Here is a 20,822-nt window from a genome sequence, read left to right on the forward strand (position 1 = left end):
GGCGGCAATGTCCAGTGTCTAAGAGAAAACTGCGAATTAAACAATTACGACATGGGCATCGAAATTATGGCAAAAGGCAGAGTCCTCGGGTTGACAAACATCCTCCGAAAACTGCGCAAACTCCAATGTCGACACAGGCAATGGCTGGAGCATTCATACAGGGCAAGAAGGCTCGAGGGGCACACAGGAGAGTCGCGTGGAAAATGATAAGGTGTGCAGTAGACTCTAGGAATATGGATGGTGATGGGTTTGTAGTCGGGTGTCAAGGGCTAGTGTTACGGTGACCAAACAATGATTGTGGTTGTATCATGCGGGACGCATGATTTTAACGAGGGGGTAAAGTGATGATTTACGGTTAGAGTTACCTCCCTTGCATCACGCTTGGTTAACGTTGGTGATACTACATACACTGCAATTTGATTAATTGTGTTTAATTATAGTGATGTTAATTTGCCAAAATGGTAAAATATACTCGACAATATTGTGGCGATAAAGAAAGGATTTGAATAGGCTCATATAAGTTATTTTGTGAAGCATATTGAAGAAGAAATTAGAGCTACAAGTTAATATATGCAATGAGCTATACCACTGGCAGGGAACGTTAATATTTACGTTTAACGAATCACACAGCTATGTGTGGGGCGGGATACTCTGCTCAAAGTATACGTTGGCAAACACTTACTTGCTTTGTGATAGAGATTGGTCACTATACAAAGTACTGGTGCCAGAAGCTCCTGAATAAGGGGTTGCCTGCAAAGGCTACTCTGGTTATCGGTACGGTGTGCGTGTCGCTGGTAGCTCCTGAGTAAGTGGTTGCCTGCAAAGGCAGACTGGTGGCGTGCACGTTGTATAGTGGTGTCAGTACCAGTGTGTGAGCGGCCCTGGGTACGCCAGAAGCTCCTGCATAAGGGGTCGCCTGAAAAGGCTACTCTGGTACGCCCTGACCTGCAACATTCTGGTACTGGTGGTTGTATCAGCAGAGGTCTGTAAAACAGGACACTGGCGATTGCGCCAGGGGTTAGTCACAGGAGTGACAGAGGTATCTTATCATTACCTCGGAGCAGGACACTGTCCGTCAGGCTCGTACTGGCAGTCGTGCCAGGGGTTAATAACCACAGTGACAGAGGTAGTATAGGTGCCTCGGAGCAGGACACTGACAGTCGTGCAGGGGGGTTGTCCCCGGAACATAACAGGGACTGAGGGTAGTAACATACCCTGGATTAGGACACTGTCATCTCGGCGACAGTGCTTACTTATAGAGACTTGGCAGAGTGGTGGTGTCTGTACAGGATATAGAGTACAGGTGGCTGGCTAGTTGTGAAGCCAGGGTTAGTGGACACGACACTTAGGCAGTGTCGGGCATACCGCAGGACGCGGTACACGTCGTAGGTACGACGGGTGGCAAGGCAGGCGATAGGGACAGAGGCACTGTCCAGGCCTGCGTACATATCCAGTTGTGTAAATAACTTGTAAATACTGTTCAACTGCTCGACCAGGTAGTCGAGGAATCCCGATCGCTACTGGAGCAGGTAGCTCCGTCTAAATTGAGAGGTTGCACGTTACATTTCTTTATTCAAATTCATGGCCATGAATAATGATCCTTTTAAGGGTTTTTTTCATGACAAAGTTTCATGGTATTTTCATGCATTATTTTCATGGGTAACTGTTCATGGCAAATTCATGTGCTGGCATGCAGTAGTGTGTTAGGGAGAATACTTTTATGGGCAATGTCTAATATCTAACCAGTGTGTTAATAAAATTGATTGAAATTGAATTTTTGATGGAATTATTTGAAATTAAACATTCAATCCTATTAACAAACCAAATAATTAATATATACCGGTTATCCAGTTGTCTTATGTTAAGCTGTAAACAAATACAAGGAAAAAATAATAATCAATTCCTCCTTTATGGCACCCTCGGAAACCAAGTGTCTAAACTCCACTACGGTCCGTTTATACCCTGGGTCACCAGACAAGGAAATCGGCGTTTTATGTCTAAATATATCGACCAATCATAATGCACAACACAAGTGCTACTTTGGAAATATTTTGTGTTACTATTATCAAAAAGGAATCCTCGACCTAACAACATGTCGGCCTCCGCTGACACTGCCAAGACGCTACGAAATGACGAAGGTCACAGCATTAAAACTGGAATGGAATAAAAAAGAGTTCCTCTCAAGACTGGTTCACTCCGAAAGTATCTCTAGTCCCGCGCTCCCCCTTTCACACGAATTATATACCCACTCACAGACACACCAATACACGTATACTCCTACATGCACGCACAAACAGGTTACAAGCTATGACTGATAGGACACCTGAACTCACATGGACGAACTATAAATAGACGCACAAGTAAACAGGACACGCTCCCTGTAAACGGTAACTAACATATGCTAGAGTACACAACACTGACACATGGGCGATACACATTTTGTGGCATTATAGGGAAAAGTTTAATTTAAATATATTATTTGTAAACTGTACATATCTTTAACCCATGTCTGTACATGTGGCCTAGCCTTAGGGACCTGTCGTCGTGTCGCGTAACATGTTGTCGAGACATTGATGAAAGCTATTAACCAAAACAGTTACACATGACAATGATTTATCATGTCTGCTAAAGGTCAGCATTTCGATGTAACTTAGAATAACTCTGTGATTAACATTGATTTATAAATATTACTCAACACAAACATGTAGGGCTATTTAAAGGCAAGCAAACCATGCATAGAGTGTAAACTTTCCCCCAGTATTCGACCATGAATACTGGGCCATACTTTGCCATGCGGAATAAAGTACTGAAACCACAACTCAGCATTTGACTTATACCCAACTTTACTCTACAACATCTACACCTCATCGACATAAACAGACACAAAGAAAAGATTTACTTCACTGGCGCTGTGCAGAGAAAAACAACCTGGGTTTGGACACTTCGCGAAGCTTCTACCACTTACGATCATTGGTTCACAGGTACGTGGATTTGTCTAAACTCTTTTAAAAGCAAACATTTGTACCACATATTTTCCTTGCACAAAATCATATTACTGTTTTACCATGGCTATTTCACCACTGAGAACCATACTTATTCTTAGTGAGAATTATTGTTAACTTTATATATAAAGAAAATTTTATGAACTAAAACAAGTATGTAGACTTACTTTGAAGTACACACATAAAACGTACACCAAAACACAGACTTGCACCACAGGGAGTTGACCACATAAATACATCTAACGCACACATATACATCAAAATAAACAACTCATCATAGTGTTATGGAAACGTTTGATAATATAAAATTATTAATAACCTTGCTAGTTTTTTTTTTTACTACGATAAGTTGCCACATTTAACATATTCACTGCTTTATCATTTTTATCATTGATTCAACTATTTCTCTCCTGTGACATGTTCATGAATTAGGTCGATTGTTTTCATCACAAATTTAAGAGGTTCCTTAATGTTTATATACATATACTATTTTTCTATTACACAAATACACATTTTACATATTTTTACCTAATGGGAAGTTTTATCTCACGTGATTACTCACGGAGAAATATATGTCTTAGTAACTTTCCATTTATTATGTTAGGGGCAGAGTAGTGATGTGATTAAACACACACGTTAATTTGTAGTTGCTCTGATCCTCATATAACATAATACGTACATTATACTTTTTATATACATAACAAATGTTCATACAACATAATACACATGATGATTATATTATTTATTGCATTATTGGAGGAAAGTATTACCTGATGCAATTTAATGCAAGGTTTTAATTTTAATAGTTTTCTCCTACATTATTCATTTTACATATACAATATTTAAACTTATGGAACTTTCTTTGATGAGTGGTTATCTAGATTACATTATGTCTGAGTTAAGCCGCAAGTACGTACGTCGGCCAGACACTTTACTAATTACTTGTCATTTACCCTTTGGCAAAAACATATCGTGAACATGTCCTCGAGGTCGGAATTAGTACATATTAGCTTATACATAAGTTTATAGGTTTTTTTTGCCTAAAGCATTCCAATCCAATCATATGCAAGGTTAAGCTAGTCGAATCAATAAAGTAACATTGATTATATATATTTACTTTTAAATACATTTTTATGAATTTTTGCAGGTATAGGTATATTTTTCTCATACACAACAAAACATTTTACATTTTATCTAATACAATTCACAAAGTTACTTACTTAAAAAAAAAAAAAAAAAAAAAAGAAGAAAAACACAGAGTTAAAAAAAAATGTAAGGAAAGTAACTCATAAACTATACATGTATGCTATACTTTTGTTACGTTTTCATATAGTTTGCACATATTCAATATCTGTGTTTTTGAAACATAAAGAAATAATTATTGATTAATAAGTAATGATTATCCAATAAGTGTTGCATATATGAAATTGTTATCAGTATCAAATGTTTTACCCGTAGGTAATTCCCGTAGATAAAGAGACAACTATATTGTTACATTTTACATACGGTTATATTAATTTTAACGCTTGAAAGCGCAGTTTACATGTTTATTTTTATACTATTCACAACAGCAGTTTATATAGGCCAATAGAACACTACAACTTCATGATAGTTTGTTTTGAATTAATTGGCTTCTTAACACATTATAATATATATTCCTTTGGATATTTTGTTTTCTACCAGTTGAAATACAAACTAATTATTAGTTAAAATGTTAGATGACAGGTCCCATTGTCTCTATGACAAATAAACAATCATAACTCTTTATTGATACGTATAAAGTTATTGAGTGATTAATTTATTATCATTTATTCTTCAAAATAGTTTTTCTATATTTCTGGTGATGTCATGGTATTATTAGTAATATATTTGTGATTGGTACAATTATTTGCAAAGAAAAGAGTGAAAAGGCAAATCTATCAAAACTTGTCGCTCTTGATTCAAAAGTGAAAAATCTTCATCCAAGCCACAGAAAATCATCTTTAGTACAGCCTCTAGTGATAGAAGAGGATATGCAGTAATCCAGTATACTTTGACTTTAAATTATCTTCGTTGTGCATTGACTTGTTTGTGTATGCCGTATCATTTAGTCATCAGAGTTCCATTTCTACATATCTTCATCGAAGAAAGTGTATTTTTTTCAACAATACACTAAGATATATCTTCAACGAGGAAACTTTTTTTCTACATCAATACCAACACATCAAACGTATTTAACATCTTCTGGATAGTCCCCCTGAAGTGATTCCTCACCAGGTTTTTATCGTAACTAGGACTATGCCAGGCTATGTCAGAGTACAGAGATTGTGACGTGTTATTTCACGCACATTTTATATTATATATCTCTGTACTCGAAGACATGAACATCAACACATCAACATTCATCACCTACAGACTCAACGGATTTGGAAATACCTGATGCAGTCTAATGCCAGGGGAAACATGTGTTATATTTTCATCTCCGAAGAGGATCCACTACTACACTCTACTTATATCTAACATTTTAAATGGAACTCATTCATTTATTTTTCTCAGCCTTGTTGTGCGAGATTTCATCGTTGATTTCAAGATGGTTGTACATCGTTTTCAACACTCATTCACTTTCATCACGTGACGGCATATTGATAAACATTTCTATATCTACGTTGGATTATTTTGAAGTTGTTTTTATATTTGAATACTGTGTTTTCATATTCTTAATGCGGAAGTCTACGTAAAATGTGGCATTATAGGGAAAAGTTTAATTTTTAGAAATTTTATAATCTATTATATCAAATTATTGCTAATTTGGTTTAATTTATAACATGGTGACGAATGTGGCATTATAGGGAAAAGTTTAAGTTAAATATATTATTTGTAAACTGTACATATCTTTAACCCATGTCTGTACATGTGGCCTAGCCTTAGGGACCTGTCGTCGTGTCGCGTAACATGTTGTCGAGACATTGATGAAAGCTATTAACCAAAACAGTTACACATGACTATGATTTATCATGTCTGCTAAAGGTCAGCATTTCGATGTAACTTAGAATAACTCTGTGATTAACATTGATTTATAGATATTACTCAACACAAACATTTAGGGCTATTTAAAGGCAAGCAAACCATGCATAGAGTGTCAACTTTCCCCCAGTATTCGACCATGAGTACTGGGCCATACTTGCGGAATAAAGTACTGAAACTACAATGCTGCGTTTGACTTATACTCAACTTTACCCTACACCATATACATCATCGACATAAAGAGACACAAAGAAAAGAATACTTCAATTTGACCGTATGACAATCCTTCCTATCAATAGGGCATCGATTGCTTGAGTGGAACTCATTCAGCTTCAAATCAAAGGTACAAAAAATACCCTTCATAATCAATGGAAGTCGCTATGTTGGTTTTTATCCTTCTCCCAAAGCGCTAAGAAAGCTTCATTCTGGTTGGTCGACATTTCCGAAAAGTCTTTTTTTAGGATACAAATACAACAACAAAGTGCTGTCCAATAGTTATGATATTATATGCTTTTATCCAGCCCTCTCCTCATATACAAATTCAAGAATTGCTATCACATTTAAGCTTTCAAGAAATTATTACCTGTACATTAAACAATAATCATGTGATTAATACTTTTCATTTATTAATAGAGGACATATCTTGTCGTTTTAATACAAATGATCCTTATTTCTGTAATATACATGTCATGTAATTTCATTGTTATTGATAAAAACTGGATTTAACAATTTACACAAAACACTTAAATTATATTAATATACTTAATTCAGTTAATTTAAAAAGCTTTAACTTGTCTTACACTTTTGCAAGTGTTTTTGTTTCATCTGCAGCAATATAATTAGTTCTATCTCGATAACCCCATATCTAGTTATACGCTCATGCATGATGTCGCCACCATGGTAGAGTAACAGTCACTTACATTATACTACGTTTCTTCGTCACTGTTTCTGTATAGCATTTTCGGATGTCGCCCGACTGTTTTCTCAGTTCTACTGACAAAGGTTTAGGATGGGTTTTCTACGAATCAACAGGTAACATGCTGCAAGTGTATCAGCTGTACTGTACATTGAATATGTGTTTGTTTATATTGCTAACACAAGGTTTTTTTCGCCCGTATAAGAATATCCATGCATAGTCTGCATCCTTCTTCTTATATTTTACGTTATTTTACGAGGAAAACGTATAAAATAACGCTATGCATAAAATCGGAACCCGGGTAGCGATTACTCGCTTCGGCAGTCGCCCAAACGACAGTGCTTCATCATTTGATATCAACTGTCAGGTAAGCGATTTTGTCAGGTGTTCCTTACGTCATTACGAATTTGCCGCTTATAGCATTGATAAATAGAGGTTACACAACGAGTGCTTGTTCGATATGGAATTTATTCCACACGAGTGAGTTATTTTTTAAAAGTTACGAAAGACACGAACTTTAGGGGGTGTCTTTTGTAACTTTTAATAAATAACTTACGAGTGTGGAATAAATTCCATATCCAATAACCACGAGTCGTGTGACCTTTTTCTACCACAATTATATCCATTTTAGCCGATAGAAATACGACGAGGATAAGGTATCGTGTGTTTGTCAAGATATGCAAATAAGATCTACTGATATATTCATCAGCAAAAAGGCACTCATTAATATTCAAAAGTCATATTTTGATAAAGAATCCATTCATATAAAAGTCTTCGAATTGGGAACAACTTTATGATGAAATATTTCTCATTTAACGTATTATTAAATTTATTTTTTCAAGGTTACTTAAAATATAACACTCTTTTTCGGACTATAAAAACATGCGCATGGCAGAGCCGTGCCGTTTACTTCCCGCCAAGTTCAAGTCCGTTAAAGACTAATTTACTCTACCAAACTCACCAGTATTAAGATCCTTTTCTGTCAAAACGAGTTACACAGGTTATTATACTTCACATACAAATGTCTCGTTTTTGACACATGCAACGACCTCATGCATATTGTACGCTTTCCAGCAGTTTTGCATCAGGTGGCGATCACAACATACATTGTAGCGTGACGTCACTCGATTATTGATGACGTTGACAAATGACGACGTTGCACTGAGAAATAAGTAGTTCGGTTAAAGTTCACCGTGTCAGTCAATCAGAATGCATACAAAGTTTATTCCACTTGCGGTATAAACAAATTGTTAATCAAAAGCTGCATCGTTTATCTGATACCCAGAGAGTTGAATAACAGCGCCTATTGTGGTAGAAATGCAAATCATCTATTGTTCCTACTGATATAGCAAACTGCAAAAGTTTCCATTCATCACGGTATAAAGAGTTTTGAATGAAGCAAGTCTGATCGATTTGCAAACACACCATGGGTAAATGTGATGGATTATGATGTTACTAAATTAAATAACAAAAGAGCTGAATTATACTGTATTTTTTGTTTTTGCTTTGTGTGTATTTCAAGCCAAAATATTTTACATATTATACCCTTCAATTTCTTGTTTGCTGGTGGTTGTGTTTAGATTTGCAAAGAAATGACTCAGTTATACATATCTAACATCTTAAATGAGTGTTCATTTCATATGAGATTTTATGAAATTGTGATGAAAACGGAAAGTTTCCTTAAATCATATAAGTCATAGAAACGAGAGGTTTTATACAAGTGCGTACGCTGTGACCAAGTTTTGAGTTGTAAATAAACACGTGTATACATGACCGGATGTGCCCGTATTCAGTAGCGGTAGCTGTGTGTACTGTATAGTTTCAGCATTGTCAACCTTGTTAGCTTGATGTGTTTCATTGTGAGTACGTGGTATCAGTGTCGTTGTAATTCTTAATTCAAGCGTTCGGGTGACCAGAGATATATTAAAAATGGAGTGACCTGTTTTACCCGTGTACCAAAATATGGACACGGTCATTTGGTATAAATAGAGGTGCTCCAGTCATCATAGTGGTTAAGGAACATAGGTATAGTAGCCACTGCACAGAGTGACAAGTGCGCGGGCATCGGAACAGTGCCGTTGCGCTGTATAGGATTATTGCATTGTTAATAGGTATGTGTTGTCAGGTCCGTAGCAAGTAGTACGGTATTTGTTAATTGTATTTCTCGATATAAATCCCTTGTAAATATTCTGATCATTTGATCTATTGAGATTGAGGTTTTTTAAGTTACAATTTATTATATTTCGCTACCAAAGGACACAGTAGATTCCGAGTGACCATCGGGACGAACCGGACCCGGTGCACGTTACAAAATGAGTCTTTGAAGTTTATAGTTGTGTGAGCCGTGATCAGCACAATGAATTGCGAGGCATTGCACAGCGCTCCATGTTATATTAGACTAGTGGCATATGCAAAACTATTACACGGGCACAATCAGTAGATATTAGACGGATTATGTGTAAAAATAACATTACTTGTCGTAATCTCATTTAACCCCTGAAATGTACTGAAACAAATTGCTTACCGCTATGTCGCTAATAAAGATTGCTGTATTTGATTTATTTTGTATATGGTAATGGCTTACAGACTTGCAAGAATTTTAGCCCAAATTTGGTCCTATTAAGCGCTTCTTCATCTTTAAAGAAATAACTGCCCTTTCACAATTGATCTGTAGAAACAGAAACAAAAACAATTTAAACACATACAATTTAACTTTTACGTGTAAAATTTACCATAAATATATGAGCCGAAGCCTATAAACAGCACTATGGAGACCACATCGCGTAATAGCACCATTCCTATCAAGTAGATCACCTTGAAATGAAAAGGAGACAAAATAACATTCATTAATTCATTTACCTATAGCCTCACAAATAACTTTCACCTGTAAATCATCTCAAGCCATTTTAGTGTCTGTAAAATATACAAATATAGCATTTTGATGAGGTCAATACATGGTTATATCGAACAAAGAAAAAAATTAAACAATGAGACGTTACAAAAAATCCAGAAAAGTCATAAAACCGTATACAAATAATGAAAAACAGAACAACTAACACCAAAGTTATTCTAATGAATAATTAATGAATTCAAGTATCAAAATAGGTTTGTAAATTAATATTTTGTATATTCACATGATATGGAAAAGAAGACTTACAACTTTGGTCAATCTTTTATCGTATCAAAACTTAATAAATAGTATTGAAATAATAAATGACCACCTGTTAGGCTTGTTGCATTCTTAAAAGTTTCATAAAGAAACCTACCTATTAAATGTGTAAAAATTCCTTCTGTAGCTTTTAAGGATAAATATTTACGGTTATTGCTTAGTAGGTTAATGTTACTACGTAACCAAATGTATGATAATTTTTATCATTCATATTGGAAGTGTGGCTAGTAAATTGTCCCTTGTGGTATATGACCATTAGTCATAGGAGTCCATTAGGTAACAACTCGCTGTCCATTATTACGGGGCCACTGTTCATTATTCTCCATAATAACTGACAGTCGGGGAATATTGGACAGTCTATTTTGAACAAAGGTAAAACGCTGCTGTAAGGAAAACCAAACAAGTTTATTGGTCCAACCAAAATATTTAATCTTTTACATTTATGTTCAGTGCTCCATCAAAATTATTACTTCCCTTCCTAGTTGTTACTGTTCTGAAATTAAAAAAAATATAATAAGAGTCTAACATTATTATTTGTTAGCTCACCAGATATCTCAGCTGTAAAACTAAATGAGTGTGCATGCATCTCAACATTGTTAGTCCATTGAACCGTAAGGTTAAAGAAATAGAAAATTGAAATTAGTTGTCACAGGTGAGTGAACACCTGTGCCATACCTGAAGTGGGATGTTCCATTTCTCAAACAGTGTACGCAAGGTAGGGGGTAGTGGTATGCTGGGTTTTAATGTGCCAATGTTTCTAGGGATGGACTGTTAATTATTTGAACATACGCATCCCAGATACATGGATATAATTTAAAAAAAAATGGAGAATTAAAGGTGGCCTAGAAGCTAATGAGCTGAACTAGTCCGAAAATCAGACAAATAAATAACAATATACATTTTTAAACAGCCGCAAAACATTATTTTAATATAATTGTACCTGATGCACAAGGACTTAGCACGACTTAGTACTCCTGTTCTAGCGTGCCCTTTTGTGTTATTTTACTCGTATTTGGTGAGTTTTAGGCAAAGTATCCTTTACTTGATATCAAGTATAGGGACGAACTTTCTTACAGTGCTATATCTCACGGGAAGAAACATGTTCTTGCCGCACCGGACTGACCTTTCTGACAGATAGATATGAGATGAATATAGGATCTTAACTGAGTGTTAATTTCATATAAAATTTTATGAAACGAGTCTAAGAAGTTTTTATATTTGCGAGCCTTGGCGAGAAAAAAATTAACTTCAAGACGAGTTACATAAAATCCTATATATGAAATGAACACAAATTTAACATACTTTTTATCACATAACTACAATAATCTACAATTCGAAGAGTCTCACGTCAAAATGTTTTGCAAATATCCAGCGGAAAGCGCCATTTTGTCCCACCGTCATCGAAATTTTGACGTCATTTTGTGGTGTCATGACGTCACAATTATTTCCTAGCCAATGAAAATCGCTCTAGGTCTTAGTACACTAGTGACGTATGCAGAAAATATTACACGGGCAGAATCACTGGATATTTTATGCTGATTGTTTGATAAACATGTATATAACTGTGAAGTCACAATGAAATAATATAATATCAACAGATCCGTCTTTAATTCATAAACGAACAACTAGAAGTCCAACCAGTTACACCGTAAAAACAAAAACGCGCTTACTCCCTTGAGTAAAGCATTCGACTGACAGAGAGTTTTACATTACTATAAATAACCTTACTCATACACGGAAGGTGTTAGTCGAAGGCAGCCCGAATAAACTAAAATTAAGTACGCGTATATTGCAAAAGTTATATTGATCCTGTGCACTCATTGCCAAATATACTATCCATGTATATCATCCAAGATTTCAAAAGCTGTTACTGATGATTTACACCCCTTTTTTACCTCACCGTTTATCCACATGGTTTTTTTTGCTCATTTTCCAGCTGATCTAAAGACGGTTTTAAAGAAGTTTTAACAATGGAAAAGAGTAATTTTAGACCTGTCAGTAGATTAAGAATCGCAAAAGAAAAAGTCAAATGCATATAAACATATTTACGTACCTTGCCAATCATTTCAACATACATCCAATGTCGCTTTGATTTCAGAAAATTGATGAGAAATACTTAGCTCTATCCTATTTAGCGAAACTTATAGGTTTTGAGAACCAATCAGAGACAAAATGTGAATAATCCAATCCCAGGCCGAACTCATACCCACTTTGTAAATAAAAGCTGTGTAAACTTCCTCTTTTGAACAGAATTTAAACAATCAGTTATATAATTCCTATGTACCCAATGATCAATATCTAAGCGTACTTGTTATCGCTAGTCAAAACGTGATTCTGAGTGTACAGTAAAACAGTATTTAATTTGCTATCATATATAAATCAGACTGTAGATAACAGAATTGAGAACATTGATCTGTATTGCAGTTAGCATTGTGATTTACAGTTAAAACTAAAACAATGAACGCCATAAATATACTTACACCAAGCTTTATTGATTATCGGTATCCTACAACTACGAACAAGTGCCTGCAAAACATACCTTCTCTCATGAAAAACCACAATTTAATTTAAGGTACATCTAATCTTCCCCCTTAACATATTTGCACTTAAATAGCCATAGCAATGTCAGGAAGGATCCTCAGAACACGGAACTGACCGCCTGTGTATAACATACACTCAATAGCACCCCCGGGTAAAGCACGGGTTGGTCTCGTATCTCCCCGAAGTAATTTTGAGTGAGAGCAATCGCACGACAATCCAGTTGATGCTCTGCCATTTTGTGCATATCAGCACTGTGCATATCAGCCTTGTATCTATATACATGTATCACATTATATAGATATTCCATCTATAAATCTGTTGCTGTCCCCTGGGTAAATCATATAACATATGATTTTTCCATGGTGAACAAGAACTCCCCAGTGGTAATTAACACCAGTGAAGTTACTAGGTCGTCCCACCTGGTGCCTCAGGAGTGAACTAATTTTAGTTTTAAACTAAAATTCTTGTCTCCCCATGGTAAACATGGATGAGACCTAACAGAGCCTACCATGTCCCACCCGGTTTTCCTCGGGAGTGGACTAAAATTCCTGTCCCCCATGGTAAATCATGGATGAGACCTAACCTAGAACTAGATTGAAGTCACATTTGATTGCATGCGAGTCCGAATCCCTAGGATCCTGCCACAAGAGACGGTCTATACTGACTCTCCCAATGCAATCATGGCCTCCTATTTCACGGATCCCCTCCCCTTTTCTATGCAACTTACTATGTTAGCCTCACCCCAACCCCCATACCTTTTAGTTTGTATTGTCTGAAGTAATTATCTCAGCACATCTGCTATTCTGAAAGAGTTTTTTTTTAATTGGACAGTGATTTCTTAAAACATTCAGGGGCCTATGTCACTTGCTAAGGGCAAACCAGTCAGTACTTAATATTGTTAGTGATGCTGGTTATTAGCTACAATATCATAGGTACAGATATATGTATTCCATCTAAACTCTTGTATCCAAATATTAAAATATTAGCACAGTTGCCTGAAGAGGCTGAAAACATTAGCAAAACAAAATGCAATGTTTATGTTTCAAGTTCTGCTATTTACATTATCATGAATCGACACATCTTTAAATGGTTTAATTATAGATATACATGTATATACCACAAATTATTAATTTTTCTACAGTTTTGACAACTCAATACCAACAATTAAATTACATTAAGCCATTCCCAATTAACTTACAAAATTAACACCATGACATACCATTCAAGTTGAAATATTTGCAGTTTGCACTGACATGGACTCAATAACCATGCTTTCTACTATTACCATTATCAGTGTAGAATGTTAGCACAACACGCGCGGCAATTCTATTGTTACGGAAATAGTCGATGGCGTAGCAACGTGGTGTCATGACCCCACTTTTGGCGAGAACATATGAATGACTCGATTCCAATTAGCTGTTCAATCGAATTCGTTGATGATGACGGAAGAGAAAAAATATGGGAATTTTAATAAAAAATATGCAACTGCCTCAAGAATAGATAATATTCATTTACTTGAAAAACTGTAAATATAAGGAATAGATGTTTATATTGTTTAGGTTATGAGGGTATAATGATAATGGAGCACGTGTAAATTATGTAACCCCGGCGAAGCCGGGTTACATAAAATTTACACGGGATCCATTATCATTATACCCTCATAAGCGCAACAAAATAAACATCTATTCCTTAAATAACATGCTAATTTTACATTACACTGTGACTGATGAAGGTAATGAGTATCGAAACCAGCATCATAAATGAAATCATGATCAGCACTACTTCTTTGTTACACTTACATGCATGAATGTGTGACTCATAAAATGAAAATAAAATGACAGAAAATTGAATCACACAAAATATTTCTTTACCTTATAATTTTAATTGACCTTTAATAATTAGTTGTCCAACTGAGAAATTACAATGCAGTTATGTACCTTAAATCCCATATGTATAATTATTTCATTTATTTATTGTAGGAAAGAGGAAGTGTGTGTCTTTGCATACAAACAAATTTCTAGCTATACATGTAACTATAGCTATTACCTAATAGACTTGTAGCTGTGTCATTCCCTGACCTGTGAATTAAGGTTAATATATAAAGTCCCATGATATAACTGTTATAGTTAAAATTCGAATTTGTCCAAATAAGTAGAATACAAAATGATTGAGGTGATTATATAATTTATTATCTCATTTGTCTTAAGCTCGTGAACATTAAAATGATGACATTGCTCTTCTGTTTGAACTGATGAGCAGGAATAATTTCTTTTTTTAAGTATCCGTGTACAGTTTCAAAGAAGCTAATTACTGCCTATGTTTGATGTTCTCTATTGCTAGTTCTAAAAATTCTATCGGATCAACCCCTGAAATCAAATGAAGACACATATATCATATTCATATAGAATTCTATAAATCAAACAATGCTACTTATCACTGAACTCTCATAGACCTTCTGAAAATCAAAACATTGTATATGATGTTTTATTTGGTTTGGAGAAGGTCTATGTTTTCAAGAAATCTATGCTGGGTGGACAGCAACCATTTATGCATTGGTGTGTAACATACATTGCATAATTTGAGTGTTCTAGGTATATCATATCCAATAGTGCACTAATTAATGACAATGACAATAGATGCAATAGCACGTACCACCGATAAACCGGATGTACAAAGATAAATACTGTATTTGCCAATTGTAACAGGCTGGAAGATGAGGAGGAGGAGGAGGGCGCGCTTATGGAATGTAAGGTTTGGTCAGCAATATTATAAATATTTCTGTACTCCTGGTACATAAATCTGTTACAGTAAACATGCATATGCCTTTTATCCTTTGAGATGCATTATTATGTCATGATAGACTTCAAGTTCATCAATATGGGTGGGATACACTGCTGATGTAAGAGGGATGTTGTTAAACATTGTTAAATCCACGGATACAACTCCAACTCCTCTCCAGAAAAGGGGAGGGCGCTAACTACGGCGAATATGGTATAACAATATGTTTTATATACTTTACATGTTTTATGGCCTCTTGAACTCTGATGAAATTATTAGTACGGTAGACTGGGTAGAGCCAATCTGCCAATGTTAATATTGGAATTTATGATACATTATGTAGTAACAACATATTCTGTAGGTTCTGAAAGTGAGTTACTATGGTCAACCCAATTATTAACAAAGGTGTTTAAAAATTGAAAAGGTGCTTAATAAAACGAAACTTATTGCAAACCTACAGTTTTGATAGTCTTGGTATTATGAATTGAAATAGAGGCCTATAAAGGCCTTACTCTAGATCTGTAATATGCAAAGACGGAATATGGAGATGGGTGCATATTGGGTCAAATATGTTAATAGAAATGTTGTTTGAAACAATTTTTAACTCTACATCATAAAATTTGACTATCTTAGGCACATTTATATGATGATATAGAAGAACACAAGGAAGCTACAGTTGATTGTAGAGAGCTGCAATTACCAAGGAAGGCACCTTTAACACTTCAACCCAACTACATGCCCCTTCCTGATAACATTCAAATCAGTGAATCAAAAGCCATCCAAATAAAGGAAAACGGTCGCCAATAGAGTGAAAGCGAGCTATGGATCCGAGAGAGAATGAAACGACTAACAGCTTCAAAATTCCATGAGGTTATAAAAAGAAGAAACATAAATGAAAAATACTTGGACAAGCTTTTTGCGCGCCATGGAAGTGCTGATATATGAAACAAGATTTGCTATAATAAGTACTTTAAATTTCAATTATTGAATATTGGAGTCAACAAATATATAGACTTACAGTATATATGAATATATAAAAAGACGATTTAAAAAATGAACAACAAAAAAATCCAACATACATCCCAATATGGAAATTATTTCAAATTTATGCCAAATTCCCAATAAATACAGTTTACTCCTGGAAATTTCCTTCCAAGTTTGCTATTTCTTTCTCGAAATGAGGTAAAACGGCCCCTTCCCAATTAAGTGAAAAAGCCCTGACATATATAGTCCAGGTCTAGATATACAGGCCAAACTCATACTTACATGTATATGGAAGATGTACAGTATGTATTCTCCTATTTGTCTAGAACTTTTTTTTTTATTTTTGATCAAAAAAACTTAAATTGAATGATTAAATAAATATGTTGACGAATGATGATGATCCCCATTGGCCACCTGTGACAACATATTATAATACTTGATCAGTGACCTAGCTTTAGCCTAGGATCCCTCCTCAGGCAACTACCCGTACCTATATGTACCACACCTGGTCATCTTAATTGACATATAGCCCCTTTATAAATATAATAATTGACTTCAATTCAATACAATAGTCTTACACATGGTATGTATATATACAATATTTACAGCATGAACATACATAACATCATCGCAGATATAGATCTATATCAATATATTCGTAACCTTAATTATATTATAAGTGCATTAGATATCTGTGAATTCACGTTCACATAAACTATCAATGTACTCCATGCATGGAAAATATAAACAGCAAAATGAATTCTCAATTGCAAAAATTTGGAACCAGCATTAGTTTCATTATAACTGCAATTAAAGGTTTTTTAATCAACTTATTTGAATTAATAAAACCTCATGATATCCTGATGTAGCTACGTGTAAGCTGAAATGTACTGCATAATTATATGTATATGCTGAATGGGGTAACATTTTACATCAAAATTTGAAAAAAGACCTTTAGGTCGGATATATGATGCATATGCGTCGCAGTAGTTAAATTCATAGTGTATGTAATGTATATATAGATCTAATTGGGTGTTCTAAATACATGTACATGTATATTGCCTGAATTTACATGTCCCTATGTCAAGTAGGCCTATATAGCATGCATGTGAATGCATTAAGTACATGTGTTGTTGTTATGAGGTGTACAAATGTATGAAAGGTAATGCGATCTGATGAAAACAAGATTTCTGCTGATAGATTCTCTTGTAAAATCTTTGTTGTTTGTATCTATATTTTTCCTTCAATAAATTCTCAGAACGCGTTTTATTGTTTGTGTAGCATCATAATTCCGCACACAGAACTGACGTTCGCTGTTTGAGTTTTAAATCGAATCGATGACACCTATTTGAATAAAAACCGTCCAATCGACGTGTGCTGAAATTTACTTCCTGTTTTGAGCTTGATTGATATCGATGTGTCAGCAGTTCAGTATATTAATATTGACTTACTCATTGATATAGAGTTCTTCATTTGTTTGCCATACTTCGCTTGAGATGAAGGCTTTGTTTTATGAAGGGTTTGTCTTCTAAACTTAAAACGATATTAGTTTAGTTTATTATATTTACGTCATACTAACAACCAGGGTTATTTAATGACGACCTCCCGTGTATAGGGTGTGTTGAAATAATATGAATATGTAGATGAAAAGTGTGGGGGAAATGTTTAGTCTGACATTATGATTGTATTCGAATACCTTAATTGGCCACCTGTTATCAACAGTTATCAGCAATAAATACTGTTATCGACTCATTGATATTTTTGTCATTAAACAAAACACAAAGCATAAACTAATGCATTAATACTTAAGTCTTAAATACTACCTTTTATCCAAACTATTATAAAGTTATGTTCCCTCAAGTTTTTATGCTGCTAAATAAACGACCGTGAGGTGTGATGTTCAGTATTCGGACATTTAACAACTGCTTTTTTCTCTGATGAAGGTATTGGTACACCAGAACCTAACTGCTAATGTTGATACGTATAGGAGAAACACCGAAAACTGTGGAATAGTCAAGATAAGGAATTGTTCGAGGCCCGTAAGGGTCGAAAACTATTCATTATTTTGACTATTCCACAGTTTGAGGTGTTTCTCATACTTAAAACATGGCATCGAATGTCATTGGTACTCTCCACTATGAAATGGGTATTGTTTAACTATTTCAAAGCTCCAGGTAAACTCATATAAGACATTGAGATATGTTTATGATGCATTCCATTGCCTCACTAAGAGAGCATGCATCATGATTTGCATGAACTTCTAAGATCCATGCACAGGTACTATATGGTACTCACATTGAAACATTTGCTCAGTTTAGTTTTCACTTTTCAACATAGAGGACCATACATATGTAGCTCTGCATGCAGTCTTGAACACAGTTGTGATGATTTTTGGATATATATATGAGACACCTACCTATCAGGTTAACAGCTTTGATATTTGTATATGGATTACGGTATGTAGATAATTAGGAAAGTGTCTTTAATTCCAAAATGTTTCTACCATATAGTGTCATAATTAGTGTAACAACAAAATAATTTTAAATCAATTTATCTAAATTTTATTAAAATCGCTTCTAATCAAAATTTCTACATTGTCTCATAGTTTGAACTATAATGGGAAAATAAAATTATTTAAAAATATTTTATTAAGTTTGTAGTATTTTATGAAAGTTTGATAAATCAACTGATAATGCTTTGACGACATTTCGTGTTGTGTGTAATCTAATATTATAATAATTGATGGTTTGCAATGTGATTAAATTCCACATAATCAATAACCAAATAATAAAAAAAACACACACACCCTCCAAAAATATGAATATATATATAAATAAATTGCTATTCAATTCTATAAAACTATTAGCACCACGGAATCAACTTCTTTTATCATGTCTAACGATTTTGTAACAGCTATTAAGGTGGTGTACAGCTGTAAAATGATCGGGTCGATGTGGTTTGTACAGGGTTAAATGCGATATCTGTCACTCAGCTGACAGACTATGTAGTAGAGCCGTAGATTTTCAATTTGGAGATCCGCGGTTCATGACACTTGACAGGAATAATGTGTAATTGTCTCTGTTCCTCTACATTTGCGCCCAACTCAAATGCCCACGGTGGTTGTATAACGGTATCGTATGTCTTTGAGGGCGAATATTGGCGGGATTGGACTGGGTCGATCATCGGTGACCAGGTAGCGTATTTGGTAGAGCACTTCGAATCCTGATCTGGTCGCAACATTTCTCGTCTTCTGTTAAACAGTATTGAAGTCTGTCTTTTCCGATGAACATATACACTTAAGGATTCACCTCTTACTTCATTTAGTTTATGAGATGATAAACCCAATGGAGCACGAGGTATATTGCGTAAACGATTTTCTCGTACATGTGTTATTTGTAAACACTGACACGCGATTTTGTGGAATGTCAAATGAAGTCCGCAAATGTTTACATGTATCCATACGCACCGAATCGGGTCACGTTCTGCACTCACTTTATTGGGAAATAAACAGATCTGTTCCAACTTAGTTTATCGATACAGAAACAGTGACAATTGTAAATATAGAACAATAAACTCCGCCACCTGGGCAGGAAAGCCGTTCGTCATAGTTTAGGTATCCTAGTGTTGGAATAGGAGACAATACATCCAATTCCGAAATATATACTTACTTGGAAATGATTTGTTAACTTTTGTTGGATTACCTTGTAAATGCGGCGTTGCTGGATGTGAGGAATATTCGAGGGAACAAGAACGTTAATAGAAAAAAAAATCCGAATACGTTACCCGTAGATATGGAAACATCGGTATGTAACATTTGACCTCAAATTTTTAATTGCCATAATACCGTCAACAGAAAACATTTATATTTTTTCTAATTAAAAATGAAATTGAACGAAAGTAATGAAAACCATCACATAATCATACTTAGAAATAAACACATTTAGATCAAACCTAACTTAAGTAGTAGTATTCGTGTTATGCTAACGACCTATAGAAACGTAGATTTGAAACTAACATTAATTAAAGTCAAATTACTGAAAAGTATCTTTTTTTTTTTTTTTTTTTTTTGGTGCTATATGATATAACATCTATCTAGTAATACAACAGTTCTACACCATTGTCACTTTATCGACGAAGTTTGTAAATAATCCAGTGACGTAGGAACACGTGATTGTAACGTATGCGTCACTTCCTTTGAAGTCTTTGAAAGTCACGTGACGGTCGGTAGTTTGTACAAGACGCACCAGGTCCGAAAAGCCTGGGTCAGTACCAACTGTCACTGTGTATCTTGGTAGAAGTTCAGCATGAACATTGAAGACACCATTCCATGTAAGGACGATAGCATCACCAAGTCTAGAAAGTGATGGACTGAGTCCTGAAATAGTAATAAAAACTCATTGTATAAGCAAAATGTAGGGTGATGTGACAA

The sequence above is a fragment of the Argopecten irradians genome, chromosome 9, assembly GCF_041381155.1.
Source record: "Argopecten irradians isolate NY chromosome 9, Ai_NY, whole genome shotgun sequence".
Taxonomy (NCBI): domain Eukaryota; kingdom Metazoa; phylum Mollusca; class Bivalvia; order Pectinida; family Pectinidae; genus Argopecten; species Argopecten irradians.